The sequence below is a fragment of the Mauremys reevesii genome, linkage group 16, assembly GCF_016161935.1.
Source record: "Mauremys reevesii isolate NIE-2019 linkage group 16, ASM1616193v1, whole genome shotgun sequence".
NCBI classification, from domain to species: Eukaryota; Metazoa; Chordata; order Testudines; family Geoemydidae; genus Mauremys; species Mauremys reevesii.
Window position 1 is genome coordinate 8,715,786 of NC_052638.1, and position 24,934 is coordinate 8,740,719.

Consider the following 24,934-nt stretch of genomic DNA (forward strand, 5'->3'; position numbering starts at 1 on the left):
TATGGTAACCCTATTGGTACAAAAAATACATGCTGTCGCACATCCCTTAAATCAGAACTTTTTATAGGGAACCCGTTGTTAAATCAGAACTTTTTATAGGGAACCTGTTGTTAAGATTTTGGCAGCTCATCACTGAGTGTATGTGAGGGGAAGACAGTCTCTCCCCAACAGTGGTGATGGCTGGGAGCTTGGAGCCTAAAGCAGGTGAACCAGGGAAGGGGGAAACTGCCCTGGCACGTTCTCCTTGTGCTTTGCACAAGCACAGGACCAGATCCTTCATCTTCAAGGTTACTATGGTTATGACCGGGGCTCTGTTTCTTGGCCCAGAGCCAAGTGTGGGGGTTCAGGGTGCTGTTTAGTGGCCTGTGATATCCAGAAGGTCAGATTAGATGATCTGTGGTCCCTTCTGGCCTTCAGTTCTAGGACTACAACTCTAAATACGAGAATAAGTGTACACAGTGCTACCTATTTGACTCGATTGTTCTAACAGGTGCAGGGTGTAGGGTGGTAACTAAGCACGTGAGAGGGGTAATACACAACTTGTTTGTATCAGGGTATAAAAGAGGGGCCACAGAAGGTACATCTGGCCAAGGGGGGAGTCCCACTGCTGACTGAGCTGGTGTCTATGCAAAGTCTAGGGGGTGCTAGTACAAGTGCTTTGTCAACAACAAACATGGCCAAGCGCCTTTGACACTGAATGAGTCTGTTGTGTTTCGGGCAGTTTGACTGAGGTCTGCTGGGGCAGCTACCTGGCCAGAGCCAGGACAATGTATGGGCCCACACAGCCAATGACAGGTGTCCTTTTATCAGAGCCCCCAGCGATCATGGAAGGGTGGAGTGATGGTTCTGGTATCTCCCATCTCCAGCTAACACTGAAACCCCTGCCTGGATTCCCCTGCAAAGGAGGCGCTGGCTGTCAGTCCCTGGGTGGGTCTGCAGCGATCAGCCTAGACCACAAGATGGAGGACAGCACGGTGCCATGAAATGCAGCCAACAGGGTTAGTCCTGAGAGGGGCTGAGCACTTGCAGCTCTCACTGGTTTCAGAGGGAGATGCAGGAGCTCAGCACTGCTCAGAATTGGCCCATTGTGATGGAAGTGGAACATTCCACCGTAGGGATGGTAACCTAGACAAACAGAGGTGGGGACAGGCAGGGGGAACTAGGGATGTAAGTTTTCAGGGGTGAGGGCTGCATAAATCCCACTCCATCCAAACCACAGGGAAAGGAGCGGTTCATGACCCATCAATTCTACCAAGAGGTAAGGAACTCTCCTCATAATGGAGAAATTAATAGATATGGTTTCTCTTCAGGTGAAAAAAATGCAGCTGATCTGATCTCCTGGGGATTGCAGATTATAAGCAGTCATATTACTGCAGAACAAACAAATGCATGTTGCCAGACCTGGAAAAATTTGCCTTCCTTGACTAGAATGGGAAGCAGGGGCGGCTCTAGAAATCGGGCTGCCCCAAGCAGCGCGGAGCGCTGCGCCGCCCTTCCCCGGTCCCGCGGCGGGTCCCCTCTTCCCGGCTCCGGTGGACCTGCCGCAGGCATGCCGGCGGGAGCTCCACCGGAGCCAAATGCCGCCCCCCGGAAACGGCCGCCCCAAGCGCCTGCTTGGCGCGCTGGTGTCTAGAGCCGCCCCTGATGGGAAGACAATCACTTATCACCATCAAGTTTCAAACCCACAATTCAGCAGACCACCACTCACAAGGAGGTGAGCCTTTAAGATTCTCTTATTGCCAAATGTATCAGATCATGTAGAATCGTGTACATTTGTGGGCCTGCAAAACTGATCATAAGCAAACAAGTTACCTGTCAAATGCTGATCTCTACAGCCACAGCTGTGCTTTCCAGGAACTAGTTTGTGAAGCTGATTTGTCTTTTCAGGAGGAGAGTTACAGATGCTCAGGATTTGAGTACAAAGGAATAGGAATGGAGCTGAACAGATCCAACACCTGAAAGGACGATTGGATCTTGTAAGGGACGAAACCATGAAAAAGACCCTTCATTCAGTAAAGCAGCAGAATTGGCTCTGAGGAGAGGTAAGAAACATTTGGGAAGTCTAACAAATGACAGGTTTCAGAATGGTAGCTCCCTTTTAGGGACATGGGTATTTGGACAATAAAACTAGGACAAGGGGCCAGATCCTCCCCTGGTGTAAATGAGCATGGCTCCATGAAAGACACTAGAAATACATAGATTTACAGCAGCTGAGGACCTGACCCAAACCTTTAACTGTGACATGGGTTTCAGCAAAGTGCTTGGAGAGTTTACTCTGACTCCAGGCCTGCAGCTGTGGTGCAAAGCGTGGTGGATCTAAGCATTCATTGCACAGTGGGTGAGGAAATTCCAGTTACTTCTGATTTATAGAGTGTCCCATCCACAGACACAATGATCGCAGAGGCAATGGTGCCTGGAACAGAATCAGGGGTTGGGGTAGGAGAGTGGAACATGCAGGAGACACGCAGGAGACAAGCTTCTGCACTGTGCAGCCAAGGCACCAGTTTGGGTCCTTCTTTTAACACCTATTTGTGTAGCTGTTGAAGCCATGTGTACTTCATAGGATCAGCTCAAATGATAGGACCCCTATTCATTTAGCACAAACATTTAGAAAGAGGGAGGAGAGAGAGAGATGAACAGTAGAAATAAAGTGTTCCTTAGTCTTGTTCACTCTTTTGTTGCTGCTAAAACCCCTGGGGAAGGGAAACCCTTCTGTTCCTCATGCTATGAGGGAGGAGGGGTCTAGGAATAAACCTACCCTCAACTTTGTTTAAAGAACCTCAAGGGACCTCAGCTTTTAAAGCCCCTTGCCCGAAGGGAAGGCAGGCAGTCTCCTGGCCATATCAAACCAAATTGACCAAAATGTAAGGTCACCCCACAATCTGCACCCACAACCTCCACTGTGAGTGCTAATGTACCACTGTGATCCTAGAGGAAGTTGTAGAGGAGGAGAATGGCCTCAAACTTGATTAGGACTGAGTCTTGGGAAGGTAGAGAAGAATTTATTAAGAGTGCTCAAGTGAATAGCACTGAATGAATAGCTGGAGCCATGTGGCTTCGCAAGTCACTCAGGTTAAGGGAAGGGAAGAGGACAGACTTCCTGCCAAAAGTCTAAATATTTTAGCTTAGGCTGAATTTTCTGTAACTGTGCCCCTAGCTAATGGATTTTAAGGGTGATGTTATTGTAGGCATCGGAAATTTGTTGCCCAGTGATATTTTAATAGGTAATAACATTTTTGCCATATTCATGCATATGAATGTTATAACCCGATCCCAGAGCAGATATGGATCAGATTCACCTGCTCTATCTGTGGTCAGCAGAGCTGGCTGCAGACGGGAGGGAAATGCCTTCAGTAGCATCCTGCCTTCTGAGGAGGAATTTGAAAATGCTGTGGTGCTTTGGGCTTCAGTGCAACTCAAAAGGAGTTTGTGAAAGTCCAACCAGCTGAGTCTTCTCTGGACCAAGCATTCATGTGGCAGCCTGTGACGGTGCTGCCCGTGGGAGCCAGCTGAGGTCACTCAATCAGGGTGAACTGCAAACCAAACGGGGCAGATAAACCCCAGAAGCTGGTGGTTATTCCAATACTTAGATTTACCAACCAGCACAAAACAGCTTCTACAGTACCTTACTGGTCACTTAGAAGTCCAAACCCCGCAGTTCCCTTAAAGTGCCCAGCCTCAGGCCTCCGTCCAGACACACCTGTCAGATATGATGATGATTCCTAAGAATCTTACTTCATCATATAAAAGAAAAGGTTCTTCCAATCCCAAAGGATCAGCCACATACCCAGGTCCAATTATAACTTAGATCTTACCCAAAATACACGCTATAGCCAATTCTTATTAACTAAGCTAAAATTTATTAAAAAAGAAAAGAGAGAGTGTTGGTTAAAAGATTAATCTACAGACAGACTTGAATTCAATTCTTGAGGTTCAGATACACAGCAGAGATGAGCTTGTAGTTGCCAAAAGTCCTTTTAGAAATAGTCCATAGGTTATAGTCCAATGTCCATATTCAGGGTGGCTCCAGTCAATGACTGGGGATCTCAATCCTTATGGCTTAAGGTCTCCCCCTCTTGAAACCCAAAGCAGATCTGAGATGAAGAAGGATCGTGTCCCAGGCTTTTTATACATTTCCAGCAGCCTTTCGGCCTGAGAAAACAATAGGCTCAACTCCTTCTCCCAAACATCCTGGCAATTGGCACAGAGTAATTTATCCATTAAACAGTTCAGATACAGGTTAGCACAACCTTCAAAGAGACACATAGACAATAACACTATTTCACTCAAGTATCATCATAAATGTTAATATTCCTTTTTTGATCTTTGAATTAAAACTATAGCAATAGACAAGACTTGTTTGCTGCCATCACAAGACCTGAGCAAACATCTCCCCTTCTACCTCTAACAATGCAGACTTGCATTTCAAAGCTCTAGTTATCTACATATCTTCCTAACCGTCCTCAAGGTTCACCCATGGGTCAGGTCAGTCTGTGAGTTAATTAACTCTTTCTGGCCCTGTCATCTTTCAATGAGATATTATATCACAGTCATAACGTCACACCCCCAACGCAAAATTGATGCAGGAAGGGATGACACAAACATCACTGACTGCATCCCAAAAGCTCCCCATCCTGGGTTTTGTCTTAGTACAGTTTGTATTGGTTAGAAGCCATGTCACTGTATAACAGAAATGGTTTACCCAACTCATGTTCAATAACATGATTGAATCTTTTTATGAACTCAAGGTAAAACTCACTTAGAACAATAGTGGATTGGATCTGCTCTTGCAGCAGGGTTCCTGTATGTTTCATGTGATTTTGCCAAGAGCTAAAGAAACTAGCTATTTTATCTATACAAGCTTTGGCAAATGCCTGGAACCCAATTAACATTAAACCAATGTAGATATTAATGTTGTTCATTGTACAGGAATTTTGGCATTTAGCCATGCAAGCAATATGGTAGTGTGCCTTAGTTTCCCTTTTAACACAGCACATTAGGTCCGGAGTGTCTTTTCTCCTATGAAAAGTTCCAAGACTGTTTACAGGCCTTTTAACATAAAGTGAGTTTTTATGCATTACTTTTAACATGTTCAAGGGATTTTCCATAAGATTAGGCACATTGTACATTCTTACATTTCTTGGTAATAGCAACACATTAGTTACAAACATTACCATCAGCAACAACAACAAATCCATTGCAGGTGTCCATCTACCATCATGTTTGCTATGCCACACCTTTGGCTTAATACCATTGGGGCTTGGGCCTTTTAGGGTTACCCTGTGGCTTTCCTTTGCAAAATTAAGTTTTTTCTTTTCTCCTTGTCCTGAAGGATTAAACCCTGATTTCTTTTGTTTAACAGAATTCACTGGCTGGTGGGGTGGGCTCTGTTTGCTAACAGCTATTAGCAAGTCTTTCTTCTCCCTGCCAGCCAAGTAATTTGCATTAACACAGACACTAGCGTTTAGATTTTCAGCTGCTACCCATTCCAAGGCTGGACTTTGTCTTACAGAGATACCACACAAATCCAAAGAGTCTGAGGGTGAGAATCTGCTTGCTCTCCCCTGCATCCTTAAGCATCCAGCCATAAAACTGTTCTGCTCTGAAACACCAGTAACCAAATCTCTCCTCAGACCCTGAAGCACAGACTGCTCACTTACAAAATTAGTATGGAGACAGTCCTGTTCCAACACCATTGTCTTCCCAACAAGCTGGCCACACACAGCCACTTGATTATAGGGCTGCTCAACTTTTTTAACAGCTCTTACTCCATCTGAGACCTTTTCAAAGCTCCCCACACTGGATCTTTCAAAAGGAAAGTCAGTGGATCCATTTACAACAGAAAATTTCTGGCTGTTAGGAACTGAAACTTTTTTGATTAAATTACTTTCACACCCTTCAGTCGCAGTAAACTGCTTGCACAGATTACCAGGAGGATTTCTCTCCTTAGCAGCTTCTCTAAGCAACAGTTTACCTTTCACAGAAATTCTGCTCTTACCCTCTTCACCCAGGGCTTGCTCTAAAGGAACACTTTTCTGAGCCACAACAGACTCTTTTTGGGTTTTACTTACATTCATGATCACCTCAGGCCCAACAGGCAGATTTCTATACAATTCCCTTTCAAGCAAACCTACAGACTTTCTAGATAACAGGTTAGAAGCAATCTCCTTTCCTTGGCCATGAACTAGTGCAGGAATCTTTTCTTTCTTGCTACAAGTTGTTAAACTGTCAGTAGGTAACACACTTAAATCACCTTCATGCTCTCCTTGTGTCCTGGCTAGGGCATCACCCTGATCAGACAGAGCTGCTGCACCCTTTTCCAACCACACATTAGCAACTGGCAAACTACAAGCACCAGAATTGTTTGGTCTTTGGGATCTTGCTATGACACTAACTGGATGCAACCTAGTCACAGTGCCATTCTCCCCAGCAGACACAAACTTAGGACCATTCCCTTCCTGGGCTTTAGCTGTATTTACAACCCACTTTAAAACAACTGAATCACCCTCAACCATCACAGGCTGAAAGGCCCCTTCTGTCTGCTTCACAGACACAGAAGAGCCGGAGACACATTCTCCTTCACCAGACACCCAGCTTGGGATTTCACTTCCCTTGTCCCAGCACATAGGGCTGTTCACAGACAACTGCTTGGAGACTGGGGTAGCTCCCTCCATAGGCAAGTCAATACCCCTGACAGACACAGGCACATTGCCTTCACTGTCACATTTCTCCACACAGGAAACAGGTAAGGGACAGGGACACTTATTTTCCACTATCCCTCCCTTTCCAAACTGCTGACTAGACAAAGCCATTAGCTCACAAGGCTGCCTAGGCTTATCCAGACTTTTCCTGCCAGGCACATTGCCACTCCCAACAGATAAACTGCTGTTCTTCTCACTACACTGAGCTACTTCCAGCAAATCACAGTTATTCTTTTCAGGTTCACTTTTACAAGCTGTACTAGCCACCAATCCATTACCCATCACAAATCTACCCTCTCCTTCCTCAGTTAGGGCTTCCACTTGAGTATTTACTTTAATTTGCTCTTGAGAAACATTTTCCTCACCCAGGAGATCTTTCTGCTCCTGATCTAACTTCAGATTTACTTCTGAGACATCAAACAGACATTCAGAAACTTCATTTACAGACACACTGCTTTCTGGCACAGACAAACAGCTATTACCCACCAGGTTAGAATCCCCCTCTCCCCAGCCATAGCAAAACTGGTTAAACACAGTAAACTGCCCAGAGTAATACCACCTATCAACACAGTTATAAACTGGATTTTCAAGAGGATACAGTTTCTGCTGTTTTTCCCTTGCTTTTTTGACTTGGAGCTGAAGTCTGGCAGTTTCTTGTTGCATCTTCTGGGTCTCCTGTTCGAGCTCCTGTTGCCTCTGTCGAGCTTTCTCCTCAGCAGCCAGTAGCTCCAGACGCCGCTTACAAGCTCTTTCTTCTCTTCTTTCTTCTCTCTCAGCAGCCTCTTTCTCCAGCTGGGCCAAGGCTTGCTTCTCTTTCATTCGAATTTCTGCCAGTTTTTGCTCATATTCAAACTGCAGGCTGTTCATCAGGGCTTGCAGATTCATTGCTTCTGCTGTTGCTTTCTGGCTCATGGTCTTTAACCAACCAAACTCTCAATACCAAAATTCCACTTTGGATAGCGTGGGGTTCTGACCCAAAGTTTAATTGACCTGGTTCTGTGGATCCTTGCACGACTACGCCACTGTGACGGTGCTGCCCGTGGGAGCCAGCTGAGGTCACTCAATCAGGGTGAACTGCAAACCAAACGGGGCAGATAAACCCCAGAAGCTGGTGGTTATTCCAATACTTAGATTTACCAACCAGCACAAAACAGCTTCTACAGTACCTTACTGGTCACTTAGAAGTCCAAACCCCGCAGTTCCCTTAAAGTGCCCAGCCTCAGGCCTCCGTCCAGACACACCTGTCAGATATGATGATGATTCCTAAGAATCTTACTTCATCATATAAAAGAAAAGGTTCTTCCAATCCCAAAGGATCAGCCACATACCCAGGTCCAATTATAACTTAGATCTTACCCAAAATACACGCTATAGCCAATTCTTATTAACTAAGCTAAAATTTATTAAAAAAGAAAAGAGAGAGAGTGTTGGTTAAAAGATTAATCTACAGACAGACTTGAATTCAATTCTTGAGGTTCAGATACATAGCAGAGATGAGCTTGTAGTTGCCAAAAGTCCTTTTAGAAATAGTCCATAGGTTATAGTCCAATGTCCATATTCAGGGTGGCTCCAGTCAATGACTGGGGATCTCAATCCTTATGGCTTAAGGTCTCCCCCTCTTGAAACCCAAAGCAGATCTAAGATGAAGAAGGATCGTGTCCCAGGCTTTTTATACATTTCCAGCAGCCTTTCGGCCTGAGAAAACAATAGGCTCAACTCCTTCTCCCAAACATCCTGGCAATTGGCACAGAGTAATTTATCCATTAAACAGTTCAGATACAGGTTAGCACAACCTTCAAAGAGACACATAGACAATAACACTATTTCACTCAAGTATCATCATAAATGTTAATATTCCTTTTTTGATCTTTGAATTAAAACTATAGCAATAGACAAGACTTGTTTGCTGCCATCACAAGACCTGAGCAAACATCTCCTTCTACCTCTAACAATGCAGACTTGCATTTCAAAGCTCTAGTTATCTACATATCTTCCTAACCGTCCTCAAGGTTCACCCATGGGTCAGGTCAGTCTGTGAGTTAATTAACTCTTTCTGGCCCTGTCATCTTTCAATGAGATATTATATCACAGTCATAACGTCACACAGCCACATGTTCAAAATAAAGTGCAGTTCTCTGCATATGGAAGAATAGAGCTGAACTGTGTATCAGGGCTTACGTACAAACTGCATCCCACAATGCTCTACGGGGTTAAATAACACAAGACTCGAAGCAGAGCATGGTGCTGATGGCACAAAGCCGTGGGGTAAAGACAATCAGCGCGGCTGGGCACCAGCATCTCCTACTGGTTCCAGAGGGAGATGCAGGAGCTCAGCATGTGGCCAGTGACGGACAGAGGGACAGAGACACATGGAGCCAGGAGAGTAATTACAAGGCACAGGCAGGGCCGGGATCTAATTGGAGGTGAGCTCTTTCTACCACCGAGTAGGGCCACAGGAGACTCTCCTCCCAAATAAATGGAAATGGGGATGCTTGTCACTCAATAACAATTTTCCCATTTACAGCCCCACTGGGCGGCTGTAGATCTGCAGCATAATTGGAGCCATTTAATTGTTCTCTGCTCAGCTATTGTTTACTTTCACAGCCTGCCAGACACATCCCCCTAAAGCTCCCCTGGGAGGAAGTGGGGCAGGTCACTTTCCTCACTTTGCCCAAGTGAGGAGATGGTGACAATGACCCGCGACTGTCTCTTGTGATGCAGTGATTGTTGGATCGGCCACCAGGGGCTACAGCATTTCACACCAGGCTGTCACCCAGAGCACATGGTGCTGCCTGTGTTGTGTATTTGGTTGTCATGGTTTTTGTTGCTATGGCAACTGAGTTAGATTATTATGGGTTAGCTCAACCGGTTTCAACTGGCTGAGTGAGCTCTCTGTATATCTGTAAATAAAATGGAGGTTTTGGTTAGCTGCCTGCTCTCTGGCCTCAAGTGATTGCTTCCTACACCGGCTGCCCCAGGGATTCAACACTGGCGACGAGGGTGGGATCCTGGTGCTGCTCCAGTAACAGAAGGAAGTAGAAGTCAAGGTAAAGAACAAACAAACAAAAAAAGCTGCTTGTTTGCACTGACTGTGAAAGTGAAACTAAAAATCATGGCTACTGTGACGGAGCGATTCTGGCGGGACCCAACTGAGAGTGCCAAATCAGGACCAATTGCTTAAACAGGGCAGTTACAGCCCTAGGCTGGGGTTTTTCCACCTCTAAGGCAAGCCAAACCAGCCAGACAAAAAGGACTTTGGTCTCACCCCACTGGCTAACCACAAGTCACACAAGCAATTTCCTTAGACACTCCAGTCTCCCAGTATCACCACCAGTGCACTCGTCCTGGGGATAAATGGTTATGAAAACCAACACCCCAATAAAAGAAAAAGGTTCTCTCAATCCCAAAGGACCAAGCCCCAGACCCAGGTCAATATACACATCAGATCTTACCCACAAATCACGCTGTTGCCAATCCTTTAGAATCTAAAATCTAAAGGTTTATTTACAAAGGGAAAAGGTAGAGAAGAGAGGTAGAATTGGTTAAATGGAATCAATTACATACAGTAATGGCAAAGTTCTTAGTTCAGGCTTGCAGTAGTGCTGGAGTAAACTGCAGGTTTAGATTAAGTCTCTGGAACATCCCCCGCTGGGATGGGTCCTCAGTCCCTGGTGTAGAGCTTCAGTTTGTGGCAAAGTCCCTCCAGAGGTCAGAAGCAGGATTGAAGACCAGATGGAGATGATGCATCAGCCTTATATAGGCTTTTCCAGGTGTAAGAATCCCTTTGTCCTCACGGTGGAAACTTACAGCAAAAATATGGAGTCTGGAGTCACATGGGCCAGTCCCTGCATACTTTGCTGAGTCACAAGGCGTGTCTGCCTTCTCTCCATGGGTCAATTGTGTAGCTGATGGCCCTTTAATGGGCCATCAAGCCAGCTATGCCGGGCTAACATCAGCTTTGTCTGGGACACTTCCCAGAGGCAGAGCATAATACAAAATATAGACAGTATAGAGCCAATACTTGTACTTAAACTACAAAATGATACACAGACATACAGACAGCATAATCATAACCAGCAACCCAGAACCTGGTCTTAGACACCTTATATGACCCCCTTTACTTAGGATTTTGTGCCACCACAGGACCTTGGTTGCAACCCATGTTCTATATGGTTCCCATTTATATCAATAACGTCACACCCCCAACGCAAAATTGATGCAGGAAGGGATGCCAAAACATCGCTGACTGCATCCCAAGAGCCCCCTTTCCTTGGGTCTGTCTCACTACAGCTAGTGTTGTGCTAGAGGCCGTACCAGTGTATAACCGAAATGGTTTATCAAAGTCATGTTCAATAACATGAATGGATCTCTTTACAAACTTAAGGTATAACTTGGTTAGCTTTTTGCAGCATAGTTCCTGTATGTTTCATGTGATCTTGCCAAGAGCTAAAGAAAACAGCTACTTTATCCATACCAGCTTTGGCCAATGTTTTGAACCCAATTAACATTAAACCAATGTAGATATTGATGTTGTTCATAGTACAGGACTCTTGGCATTTAGCCATGAAAGCAATATGGTAGTGTGCCTCAGTTTCCCCTTTCATACAGCACATCGGGTCTGGAATGTATTTTCCCTTGTGAAAAGTTCCAACACTGTTTACATGCATTAACTGTGAAACATCAGTATAGCAAGGCCCTTTAACATAAAGTGTGTTTTCATGTATTTCTTTCAACATGTTTAAGGGACTTTCCAAAAGATTAGGCACATTGTACATTGTTACAGTTCTTGGCAATAGCAACCCATTAGTTACAAAATTTAGCATTAGCAATAACAACAAATTGATTGCAAGTGTCCATTTACAAACATGTTTGTCATGCCACACCCTTGGCTCAATACCATTGGAGTTTGGGCCTTTTAGGGTTAACCTGTGGGTTCCCTTTGCAAAATTCAGTCTTCTCTTTTCTTCTCGTCCTTCAGGATTAAACCCTGATTTCTCTTGCTTAACAGAATTCACTGGCTGATGGGGCGGGCCCTCTGTGCTAACAGCTATTAGCAAGTCCTTCTTCTCCCTGCCAGCCAAGTAATTCGCATCAACACAGACACTAGCTTTTAACTTCTTAGCTGCTATGGATTCCACGGCTGGACTTTGTCTTACAGAGATACCACACAAATCCAAAGGGTCTGAGGGTGAGAGCTGGCTTGCTCTCCCCTGCCTCCTCAAGCATTCAGCCCTAAAACTGTTCTGCTTTGAAACACCAGTAACTGAATCTGTCCTCAGATCCTGAAGCACAGACTGCTCACTTACAGATTCAGCCTGGAGACCTTTCTGTCCCAACACCATTGTGTCCCCAACAAGCTGGCCACACACAGCCAGGTGGTTATAGGGCTGCTCAATTTCCTTAACAGCTTCTACTCCACCTGAGACCTTTTCAAAGCTGCCCACACTGGATCTCTCAAAAGGAAAGTCAGTGGATCCATTCACAACAGAAAATTTCTGGCTGTTAGGAACTGAAACTTCCTTGATTAAATCACTTTTACACCCTTCAGTTGCAGTAAACTGCTTGCACAGGCTACCATGAGGATTCCTTTCCCTAGGAGCTTCTCTAAGCAGCAATTCACCCCTCACAGAAATTCTGCCCTTCCCCTCTCCACCTAGGGCTTGCTCTACAGGAACACTTCCCTGAGCAACCACAGCCGCTTTCTGGGTCTCACTTACACTTAGACTCACTTCAGGCCCCACAGGCGGATTTCTACACAATCCCCTTTTAGGCACACCTACAGACTTTCTAGATAACAGGTCAGAAGCAGTCTCCTTCCCTTGGCCATGAACAAGTTCAGGAATCTTTTCCTTCTTGCTACAAGTTGTCAAACTGTCAGTAGGTAACACACTTAAATCACCTTCATGCTCTCCTTGTGCCCTGGCTAGGGTATCACCCTGATCAGACAGAGTTGCTGCACCCTTTTCCAACCACACATTAGCAACTGGCAAACTACAAGCACCAGAACTGTCTGGTCTTTGGGACCTTGCTATGACACTAACTGGATGCAACCTAGTCACAGTGCCATTCTCCCCAGCAGACACAAACTCAGGACTATTCCCTTCCTGGGCTTTAGCTGTATTTACAACCAACTCCGAGACAACTGAATCACCCTCAACCATCACAGGCTGAAAGGCCCCTTCTGTTTGCTCCACAGACACAGAAGAGCCGGAGACACATTCTCCTTCACCCGACACACAGCTTGGGATCTCATTTCCCTTGTCCCAGCACACAGGGCTGTTCACAGACAACTGCTTGGAGACTGAGGTAGCTCCCTTCATAGGCAAGTCAATACCCCTGACCGACATAGGCACATTCCCTCCACTGTCACATTTCTCCACACAGGAAACAGGTAAGGGATATGGACACTCATCTTCCACTATCCCTCCCTTCCCAAACTGCTGATTAGACAAAGCCATCAGCTCACAAGGCTGCCTAGGCTCCTCCAAACTTTCCCTACCAGCAGGGCCGGCTTTAGGAAGTGCGGGGCCCAATTGGAACATTTTTGGCGGGGCCCCGGCAGGGATGACTAAAAAAAAAAAACATGTAAAAAAAAGCCTTTCATTTCTTAGCAACCGGTTCCCTGTAAAAAGTTCTGCTTTAAGGGATGTGCCACAGTATGTATTTTTTGTACCAATAGGGTTACCATACGTCCGTATTTTAAAAAATTCCTCCCGGATGGCGATTTAAGAACCAAAAAGCTGGACATGTCTGGGAAAATACAGATGTACGTTAACCAGACCTAAAGTTCTTTTTTAAAAAGATGAGCCTGAACTAGAACTGAGCTCCGTTTCATGTGTGTGGATCCCCGCCACTCCCTGGGGGTGTGCTAGGGTGTCCAGATGTCCAGATTTTATAGGGACAGTCCCGATTTGGGGTTCTTTTTCTTATATAGGCTCCTGTTACCCCCCACCCCTGTTCCAATTTTTCACATTTGCTCTCTGGACACCCTAGGTGTGCCCATGTGTGGTCCCAGCTGCTCCCTGCCCCCTCATTGAAGCAGGGTTACTGCCCTGGGAACTGCAGGGCAGCAGTGGACATGGGGCTGGCTGGAGGCAGGGCAGGGGCTGACTGGAGGTAGGGTCTGGCTGCAAGCAGGGCAAGGGGTGTGGGGCTGGCTGGAGGCAGGGGTGTGTGGGGTGGGCTGACTGGCTTCAGGTAGGGCTGCAGGGGGGTGTGGCAAGGGTTGGCAGCGCTGGACACAGAGGAGTGCGGGACTGGCTGGCTTCAGGCAGGGGCGTGCGGCAGGGGTTGTCTGGAGACAGGGCAGGAGGTGCGGGGCTGGTGCGGGCAGGGGCTGGCTGCAGGCAGGGCAGGAGTGCGGCGCTGGGTGCAGGCAGGGGTGCGGGTACAGGGGTACCGCCCACCCTGTACGGTAAGTGCCTCCTCCTCCCTCCCCCACCAGGGTAGCAGCAGCAGCAGCCCGGGGTTCGGGGGCTATTTAAAGGGCCTGGGGCTCCCCTGCTTCTACAGCCCCGTCCCTTTAAATAGCCACGGGAGCCTTGGCAAAGCAGTGGGGTTCCAGGGGCTATTTAAAGGGCTGGGGCAGTAGAAGCAAGGGGAGCCCCAGACTTTTTAAATAGCCCCCAGAGCTCTAGCAGTGGGGCTCTGGTGGCAATTTAAAGGGCCTGAGGCTCCAGTCCCTGCTGGGAGCCCCAGGCCCTTTAAATTGCCCCCTGGGGAAGCTGGGCCACCCCGGTACAGCGCACTGTCAGGGCTTGTGTGCGGGGCCCTCTTAGGCGCGGGGCCCGATTCGGGGGAATTGGTTGAATTGGCCTAAAGCCGGCCCTGCAACCAGGCACATTGCCTCTCCCAACAGATAAGCTGCTGCTCTTTTCACTACACTGAGCTACTTTTAGCAAATCACAGTTACCCATTTCAGGTTTACTTCTACAAGCTGCATTAGCCACCAATCCATTACCCATTACAAATTTACCCTTTCCTTCCTCAGTTAGGGCTTTAACCTGACCATTTACTTTAATCTGCTCCTGAGAAACCTTTTCCTCACCAATGAGATCTTTCTGCTCTTGATCTAACTCCAGATTTCCTTCTGAGACATCAGACAGACATTCAGAAACTTCATTCCCAGAAATACTGCTTTTTTGCACAGACAAACCTTTGGAGCAACCCTCCTCAGGCAAATCATTGCCCACAATAGACACAGGTTTAAGATCATTCCTCTCCTGTGACTGGCTACCTGGACTGAACAAAGCTGTAACATTCTCCCCAATTAAAAGATCTTTAGGCAATAACTTCCTGACGCCAGCTATCACTTCATGCTGAGCCCCATTCCACTCAAGGTGGATTCTGGCTAAAGGCACACGGACAGTAAACTCACAGAGGATCACAACATTCACACTCTGATTTGGTAAATAATCTTCCTCTTTGACCAGATCTGCTTTAACAAGAGTGATGTTAGAAGCCATAATTTGCCCTAAACAGCTTTTACCATTGACTTTTACACACTCTATGAATTTTCCATTACCATTCCCATCCATAGCACTGGCACAATTTATGGGGCCACCCCCTACTGAACCCACAGTAACAGCATTGACATAAAAGGTGGCATTGTTGGGGTACATTTGGTTACCCCCAGACAACTGCTCAGAGTTATACAACATACCAACATTGTTACAAACTGGACTTTCAAGAGGATACAGTCTCTGCTGTTCTTCCATTGCTTGGAGTTGGAGTCTAGCTGTCTCCTGTTGCATCTGTCGAGTTTTCTCCTCAGCAGCCAGCAGCTCCAGACGCCTCTTACGAGCTTTTTCTTCTCTCTTAGCAACTTCTTTCTTTCTCTCATCAGCCTCTTTCTCCATTCGAATTTCTGCCAGTTCTTGCTCATAATCAAACTGCAGGCTGTCTCTCAAGGCTTGCAGTTTCCTTGCTTTTCCTGATGCTTTCTGTCTCATGGTCACTGATCTTTAACCAACAAAACTCTCAATCCCAAAGTTAAAATTTGGATAGCGTGGGGTTCTGACCCAAAGCTTAATTGACCTGGTTCTGTGGATCCAAGCACGACTACGCCACTGTGACGGAGCGATTCTGGCGGGACCCAACTGAGAGTGCCAAATCAGGACCAATTGCTTAAACAGGGCAGTAACAGCCCTAGGCTGGGGTTTTTCCACCTCTAAGGCAAGCCAAACCAGCCAGACAAAAGGGACTTTGGTCTCACCCCACTGGCTAACCACAAGTCACACAAGCAATTTCCTTAGACACTCCAGTCTCCCAGTATCACCACCAGTGCACTCGTCCTGGGGATAAATGGTTATGAAAACCAACACCCCAATAAAAGAAAAAGGTTCTCTCAATCTGGTATTGCAAATGACATTACAGAAGCGAAGAAGGTGCCAATATTCTTAACTGTTGTAGGGGCTAAAACCTACTCTCTGCTACGCAGCTTACTGCACCCTGTTAAGCCTGAGACTAAATCTTACAGTAACATTGTGGAAATCCTGGGGTCTCATTTCTCCCCAAAACCACTGGTAATTGCTGAAAGATATAGGTTCCACAAAAGAGACCAAAAGGAAGATGAAACAGTTGTACAATTTGTAGCCATTTTAAAAAAGCTAACAGAACACTGTGAATTTAAAGAGATGTTAAATGATGCCCTGCGTGACAGGTTAGTGTGTGGCCTCTGCAGTGAAGGTATACGGAAGCGCCTACTGACAGAGGCTCAGCTTACATTACAGAAGGCTGTTGATATTGCTGTCTCCATGGAACTGGCTACAAGGGAGGCACAATACATCGGTGCATCCCCTAGGGTGCAAAAAGTGTCACAAGAACTGACCCACAAAACGGTGCAGAGTCAAGAATGTTACCGCTGTGGTAAGCTGGGTCACCAGGCATCAGAATGCTGGTGTAAGGACCTGGTGTGTCAACACTGTGGCAAAAAGGGACACATTGAGTGTGCCTGTAAACAAAAGAAAAAGAGGCCTGTGGTCTGGCTGACAAAAAGAGGAACCTTGCATACCCTAGAGCAGACCCAGGATGATCAAGGTGACACCTCCTCACAAGAGGAAGTGCCACTGCATGTTTTGTCTTTGGCAGCGGGCTCACATGAATACTGGGTAACCCCCTTATTGGAGGGCAAACTATAGTACGCATGGAACTAGACACCGGTGCAGCTGTCTCGCTGGTTCCTGAGACTGTGTATAAGGAAAAGCTACAGCATCTTCCGCTTAAGGCAACAAAAACTGTTCTGAAGACGTATACAGGTGAAGCTGTGCCCATGTTGGGCACTATTGATGTTAAGGTGGAGCTCAATGGACAGGCAGCTAAATTGCCACTGTTTGTGGTGAGAGGTGACTACCCAGCCTTAATGGGTAGGTCTTGGCTTGGGAAGATTCAACTGAACTGGGCAGAAGTGCACCGGATGACTAAAGAAGAAACCAGTCTAACCCCTATTCTAAGGAAACATGCTGCTGTTTTTGGAGATGATTTTATGAAGGGAATCACTGTGACATTGAACATTAAACCTGACAGTCCACCAAAATATCTGAAAGCCCGAACTGTGCCATATGCCATCAGGCCAAAAGTTGAAGCAGACCTGGAGCGCCTGGTCACCAATGGAGTCCTAATACCAGTTACCCATAGCTCATGGGCCACTCCTATCGTTCCAATCGTGAAGAAAGATGGCTCTCTCCGGATTTGCGGTGATTTTAAAGTCACTGTCAACCCAGTGTTGTGTGCAGAGCAATACCCGCTTCCCCGCATCGATGACCTCTTCGCAGGCCTGGCTGGGGGACAAAAGTTCAGTAAGATTCATCACCTGCCCACAGCCAGCCCGTGTCACTCCCTGCCTCCAGCTAGCCCTGCCCCACGCCCCTATCTGCAGCCAGCCCCACATCCACTGGTGCCCTGCAGTTCCCAGGGCAGTAACCCTGCACACCTGCTTTAATGAGGGGGGGGGCAGGGAGCAGCTGGGACCCACACATGTGCACACCCTAGAGTGACCAGACAGCAAGTGTGAAAAATCGGGACGGGGGTGAGGGGTAATAGGAGCCTATATAAGAAAAAGACCCAAAAATTGAGACTGTCCCTGATCACCACCCACACATGTGAAACGGAGCTCATTTCTAGTTCAGCCCCATCTTTTTAAAAAAGAACTTTAGGTAGGGTTAAAATACATCTGTATTTTCCTGGACATGTCAGGCTTTTCGGTTCTTAATCACCTCCTGGGAAAATATGGACGTATGGTAACCCTATTGGTACAAAAAATACATGCTGTCGCACATCCCTTAAATCAGAACTTTTTATAGGGAACCCGTTGTTAAATCAGAACTTTTTATAGGGAACCTGTTGTTAAGATTTTGGCAGCTCATCACTGAGTGTATGTGAGGGGAAGACAGTCTCTCCCCAACAGTGGTGATGGCTGGGAGCTTGGAGCCTAAAGCAGGTGAACCAGGGAAGGGGGAAACTGCCCTGGCACGTTCTCCTTGTGCTTTGCACAAGCACAGGACCAGATCCTTCATCTTCAAGGTTACTATGGTTATGACCGGGGCTCTGTTTCTTGGCCCAGAGCCAAGTGTGGGGGTTCAGGGTGCTGTTTAGTGGCCTGTGATATCCAGAAGGTCAGATTAGATGATCTGTGGTCCCTTCTGGCCTTCAGTTCTAGGACTACAGCTCTAAATATGAGAATAAGTGTACACAGTGCTACCTATTTGACTCGATTGTTCTAACAGGTCCAGGGTGTAGGGTAGTAACTAAGCACGTGAGAGGGGTAATACACAACTTGTTTGTATCAGGGTATAAAAGAGGGGCCACAGAAGGTACATCTGGCCAAGGGGGGAGTCCCACTGCGGACTGAGCCGGTGTCTATGCAGAGTCTAGGGGGTGCTAGTACAAGTGCTTTGTCAACAACAAACATGGCCAAGTGCCTTTGCCACCGAATGAGTCTGTTGTGTTTCGGGCAGTTTGACTGAGGTCTGCTGGGGCAGCTACCTGGCCAGAGCCAGGACAACGTATGGGCCCACACAGCCAATGACAGGTGTCCTTTTATCAGAGCCCCCAGCGATCATGGAAGGGTGGAGTGATGGTTCTGGTATCTCCCATCTCCAGCTAACACTGAAATCCCTGCCTGGACTCCCCTGCACAGGAGGCGCTGGCTGTCAGTCCCCGGGTGGGTCTGCAGCGATCAGCCTAGACCACAAGATGGAGGACAGCACGGTGCCATGAAATGCAGCCAACAGGGTTAGTCCTGAGAGGGGCTGAGCACTTGCAGCTCTCACTGGTTTCAGAGGGAGATGCAGGAGCTCAGCACTGCTCAGAATTGGCCCATTGTGATGGAAGTGGAACATTCCACCGTAGGGATGGTAACCTAGACAAACAGAGGTGGGGACAGGCAGGGGGAACTAGGGATGTAAGTTTTCATAGGTGAGGGCTGCATAAATCCCACTCCATCCAAACCACAGGGAAAGGAGCGGTTCATGACCCATCAATTCTACCAAGAGGTAAGGAACTCTCCTCATAATGGAGAAATTAATAGATATGGTTTCTCTTCAGGTGAAAGAAATGCAGCTGATCTGATCTCCTGGGGATTGCAGATTATAAGCAGTCATATTACTGCAGAACAAACAAATGCATGTTGCCAGACCTGGAAAAATTTGCCTTCCTTATCTAGAATGGGAAGACAATCACTTATCACCATCAAGTTTCAAACCCACAATTCAGCAGACCACCACTCGCAAGGAGGTGAGCCTTTAAGATTCTCTTATTGCCAAATGTATCAGATCATGTAGAATCGTGTACATTTGTGGGCCTGCAAAACTGATCATAAGCAAACAAGTTACCTGTCAAATGCTGATCTCTACAGCCACAGCTGTGCTTTCCAGGAACTAGTTTGTGAAGCTGATTTGTCTTTTCAGGAGGAGAGTTACAGATGCTCAGGATTTGAGTACAAAGGAATAGGAATGGAGCTGAACAGATCCAACACCTGAAAGGACGATTGGATCTTGTAAGGGACGAAACCATGAAAAAGACCCTTCATTCAGTAAAGCAGCAGAATTGGCTCTGAGGAGAGGTAAGAAACATTTGGGAAGTCTAACAAATGACAGGTTTCAGAATGGTAGCTCCTTTAGGGACATGGGTATTTGGACAATAAAACTAGGACAAGGGCCAGATCCTCCTGGTGTAAATGAGCATGGCTCCATGAAAGACACTAGAAATACATAGATTTACAGCAGCTGAGGACCTGACCCAAACCTTTAACTGTGACATGGGTTTCAGCAAAGTGCTTGGAGAGTTTACTCTGACTCCAGGCCTGCAGCTGTGGTGCAAAGCGTGGTGGATCTAAGCATTCATTGCACAGTGGGTGAGGAAATTCCAGTTACTTCTGATTTATAGAGTGTCCCATCCACAGACACAATGATCGCAGAGGCAATGGTGCCTGGAACAGAATCAGGGGTTGGGGTAGGAGAGTGGAACATGCAGGAGACACGCAGGAGACAAGCTTCTGCACTGTGCAGCCAAGGCACCAGTTTGGGTCCTTCTTTTAACACCTATTTGTGTAGCTGTTGAAGCCATGTGTACTTCATAGGATCAGCTCAAATGATAGGACCCCTATTCATTTAGCACAAACATTTAGAAAGAGGGAGGAGAGAGAGAGATGAACAGTAGAAATAAAGTGTTCCTTAGTCTTGTTCACTCTTTTGTTGCTGCTAAAACCCCTGGGGAAGGGAAACCCTTCTGTTCCTCATGCTATGAGGGAGGAGGGGTCTAGGAATAAACCTACCCTCAACTTTGTTTAAAGAACCTCAAGGGACCTCAGCTTTTAAAGCCCCTTGCCCGAAGGGAAGGCAGGCAGTCTCCTGGCCATATCAAACCAAATTGACCAAAATGTAAGGTCACCCCACAATCTGCACCCACAACCTCCACTGTGAGTGCTAATGTACCACTGTGATCCTAGAGAAAGTTGTAGAGGAGGAGAATGGCCTCAAACTTGATTAGGACTGAGTCTTGGGAAGGTAGAGAAGAATTTATTAAGAGTGCTCAAGTGAATAGCACTGAATGTACAGGCTGGAGCCATGTGGCTTCGCAAGTCACTCAGGTTAAGGGAAGGGAAGAGGACAGACTTCCTGCCAAAAGTCTAAATATTTTAGCTTAGGCTGAATTTTCTGTAACTGTGCCCTAGCTAATGGATTTTAAGGGTGATGTTATTGTAGGCATCGGAAATTTGTTGCCCAGTGATATTTTAATAGGTAATAACATTTTTGCCATATTCATGCATATGAATGTTATAACCCGATCCCAGAGCAGATATGGATCAGATTCACCTGCTCTATCTGTGGTCAGCAGAGCTGGCTGCAGACGGGAGGGAAATGCCTTCAGTAGCATCCTGCCTTCTGAGGAGGAATTTGAAAATGCTGTGGTGCTTTGGGCTTCAGTGCAACTCAAAAGGAGTTTGTGAAAGTCCAACCAGCTGAGTCTTCTCTGGACCAAGCATTCATGTGGCAGCCTGTGACGGTGCTGCCCGTGGGAGCCAGCTGAGGTCACTCAATCAGGGTGAACTGCAAACCAAACGGGGCAGATAAACCCCAGAAGCTGGTGGTTATTCCAATACTTAGATTTACCAACCAGCACAAAACAGCTTCTACAGTACCTTACTGGTCACTTAGAAGTCCAAACCCCGCAGTTCCCTTAAAGTGCCCAGCCTCAGGCCTCCGTCCAGACACACCTGTCAGATATGATGATGATTCCTAAGAATCTTACTTCATCATATAAAAGAAAAGGTTCTTCCAATCCCAAAGGATCAGCCACATACCCAGGTCCAATTATAACTTAGATCTTACCCAAAATACACGCTATAGCCAATTCTTATTAACTAAGCTAAAATTTATTAAAAAAGAAAAGAGAGAGAGTGTTGGTTAAAAGATTAATCTACAGACAGACTTGAATTCAATTCTTGAGGTTCAGATACACAGCAGAGATGAGCTTGTAGTTGCCAAAAGTCCTTTTAGAAATAGTCCATAGGTTATAGTCCAATGTCCATATTCAGGGTGGCTCCAGTCAATGACTGGGGATCTCAATCCTTATGGCTTAAGGTCTCCCCCTCTTGAAACCCAAAGCAGATCTGAGATGAAGAAGGATCGTGTCCCAGGCTTTTTATACATTTCCAGCAGCCTTTCGGCCTGAGAAAACAATAGGCTCAACTCCTTCTCCCAAACATCCTGGCAATTGGCACAGAGTAATTTATCCATTAAACAGTTCAGATACAGGTTAGCACAACCTTCAAAGAGACACATAGACAATAACACTATTTCACTCAAGTATCATCATAAATGTTAATATTCCTTTTTTGATCTTTGAATTAAAACTATAGCAATAGACAAGACTTGTTTGCTGCCATCACAAGACCTGAGCAAACATCTCCCCTTCTACCTCTAACAATGCAGACTTGCATTTCAAAGCTCTAGTTATCTACATATCTTCCTAACCGTCCTCAAGGTTCACCCATGGGTCGGGTCAGTCTGTGAGTTAATTAACTCTTTCTGGCCCTGTCATCTTTCAATGAGATATTATATCACAGTCATAACGTCACACAGCCACATGTTCAAAATAAAGTGCAGTTCTCTGCATATGGAAGAATAGAGCTGAACTGTGTATCAGGGCTTACATACAAACTGCATCCCACAATGCTCTACGGGGTTAAATAACACAAGACTCGAAGCAGAGCATGGTGCTGATGGCACAAAGCCGTGGGGTAAAGACAATCAGCGCGGCTGGGCACCAGCAGCTCCTACTGGTTCCAGAGGGAGATGCAGGAGCTCAGCATGTGGCCAGTGACGGACAGAGGGACAGAGACTACCCTACAAAGACACAAATCAGACATTAGGAATGGAAATATACAAAAACCTGTAGGAGAACACTTCAACCTCCCTGGCCACACAATAGCAGATTTTAAGGTGGCTATCTTACAGCAAAAAAACTTTAGGACCAGACTCCAAAGAGAAACTGCTGAGCTCCAGTTCATCTGCAAATTTAACACCATCAGTTTAGGACTAAACAAAGACTGTGAATGGCTTGCCAATTACAGAACCAGTTTCTCCTCCCTTGGTTTTCACACCTCAGCTGCTGGAACAGGGCCCCATCCTCCCTGATTGATCTAACCTCGTTATCTCTAGCTTGCTTCTTGCTTGCTTATATATACACACCTGCCCCTGGAAATTTCCACTGCTTGCATCCAAAGAAGTGGGTATTCACCCACGAAAGCTCATGCTGCAAAACATCTGTTAGTCTATAAGGTGCCACAGGATTCTTTGTTGTGTATTTGGTTGTCATGGTTTTTGTTGCTATGGCAACTGAGTTAGATTATTATGGGTTAGCTCAACCGGTTTCAACTGGCTGAGTGAGCTCTCTGTATATCTGTAAATAAAATGGAGGTTTTGGTTAGCTGCCTGCTCTCTGGCCTCAAGTGATTGCTTCCTACACCGGCTGCCCCAAGGATTCAACAGCCTGGGTCTGAGTATGGGGACCAGGATGAAGGAGTAGAGTCTTCTGGGACCAACCTGCTTCCACTGCTAAAGAAGGGCATGAGAGGGAGAAAGGAGAATTGAATAAGGGAATTGAGCTGAGGTAAGTGGAAGGAGAGGCAAATGGCTAAGAGAAGGATTGTTAAGGGAGGGGAGGAGAGAAGTGGAAGGAATTAATTAAAAGAAACACCAGGGAACTGAGAAAGGGAAAGAGAAATAAAAGAGAAGACGCATGGAAGAGGAGAAGGAGAAAAGTGTCAGGGCAGAAGAGAAGGTGAAGATAAGAAAAAAGAGTGGAGAAAGACAAGAAGAGAAAGAAGGAGCACAGAAGAGGGGGTTGAGCATTTTGGGATTCAGCCCTGGCTGATGCTAAGGAAATCAGCTGATTGTCCTTGTTAAGATATGAACTAAGCAACCAGTTAGGACTATTAGGAGCTGAAAATGAGGATGCAGTCCAGTCAAGCCAAGCCACAGCATTCTTAGCAACGATGTTCAAAGCACGAAGACCTCCAGGAAGCTGAGTCATTTTGCAGTCCTCTGCAATACGTGTTGTGGTTTGAGGCTGCCCAAATTGACATAGGGACAGTCTCTAAAAAGCCACCAAAATTCCACTGCAACCACAAATTCCATGTCTGGTGTGAAACCAGTTCAGAAGGCTCCATTGCCTTCCTGGTAAATCAAACCCATGTTGATGTTGAGTGGGGTCTAAGACAAGAGAATTATTTGTCACTTTCTCTGCGGATCATGAAGCATGTCATGCATCCTCTACCGTAAATCCCTCTCCTGGTAAACTTATCCACAATGGGCGACGTGAGGGCAGACGACCATCTGGTGGATTAAACAAGCCTTTAATTAATGGTAGATGTGGCATATCAAGCAATTTCATCACAAGCTTTGCTGTGCTTTCCTATCTGGGAACACTGGACGGAGTAATACTGCAGAGAACCGGTACCCATGGCAGAGGAGTAGATTTAAGTGTGCCTGACATAATGCACATGGTGGAATTAAGTTGTACATCAGTCATGTTTGTGTGAGATGAGCGAGCCCACACTGGAGCTCAATACTCCGCTGCTGAGTAACAGGGTGCCAAGGCTGAAGTGAATAATGTTTGGGTGTCGGCGCCCCCTGTTGTTCTGGCCAGTTTTCCAAGCAGGTTCTTCCATGTTTTGACCTTAATCATTGTCTTTGTAAGATGATCATGGTGTATGAGAGTTCTATTGAATGTGACACCTAGATAGACAGGGTGTGGATCTTGCTTTATTCGCTGACCATTGAGAACTATGGTCAGCTTTCTGCCCACTTGTGCATGATGTAAGTGGAAGACACTCGACGCAGGCCTACTTCCATTTGGTATCAGGCACCACTGATGACAATAATTGGCCATAGCTGCCATGTTTGTGTTCCGAACACTCTCAAGTATGTCAAAGGTGTGTGACTGAGTGCTGAGGCATATGTTGTCCGCATAGACAAACTTGCGAGATCCAGCTTATGATAGGTCATTCGAATATAAGTTGAACAACGTTGGAGATAAAACTGATCCTTGAGGGAGGCTGATGTTTGCACATTTCAAAAAGAAATAGCTGAGAGCTCTCTCTTTGCAAGGGATTACTTTGCAACTGATCATATTTCTATTTTTTTCCTGATTTGACCATTGCAGTGTATTGTTTATCTGAAGCTCACAAAGAGGTTTGACACAGTTAAGAAAATATGAATGGAACTGATCAT

At 46.2% G+C, this 24,934-nt stretch overlaps 1 long non-coding RNA gene across 2 annotated transcripts; it reads left to right on the top strand.

Annotated features, from left to right (window-relative positions):
- Positions 1–975: 975 nt before the first annotated feature.
- LOC120384410 lies at positions 976–19,408 on the top strand. 2 transcript variants are annotated; one of them, XR_005588870.1, is made up of 3 exons: positions 976–1,258; positions 1,888–2,042; positions 19,245–19,408. It is a non-coding gene; the product is annotated as an uncharacterized LOC120384410 (long non-coding RNA). The 2 variants fall into 2 exon arrangements; XR_005588869.1 differs by lacking the exon at positions 976–1,258 and adding an exon at positions 1,650–1,714.
- Positions 19,409–24,934: the final 5,526 nt, after the last annotated feature.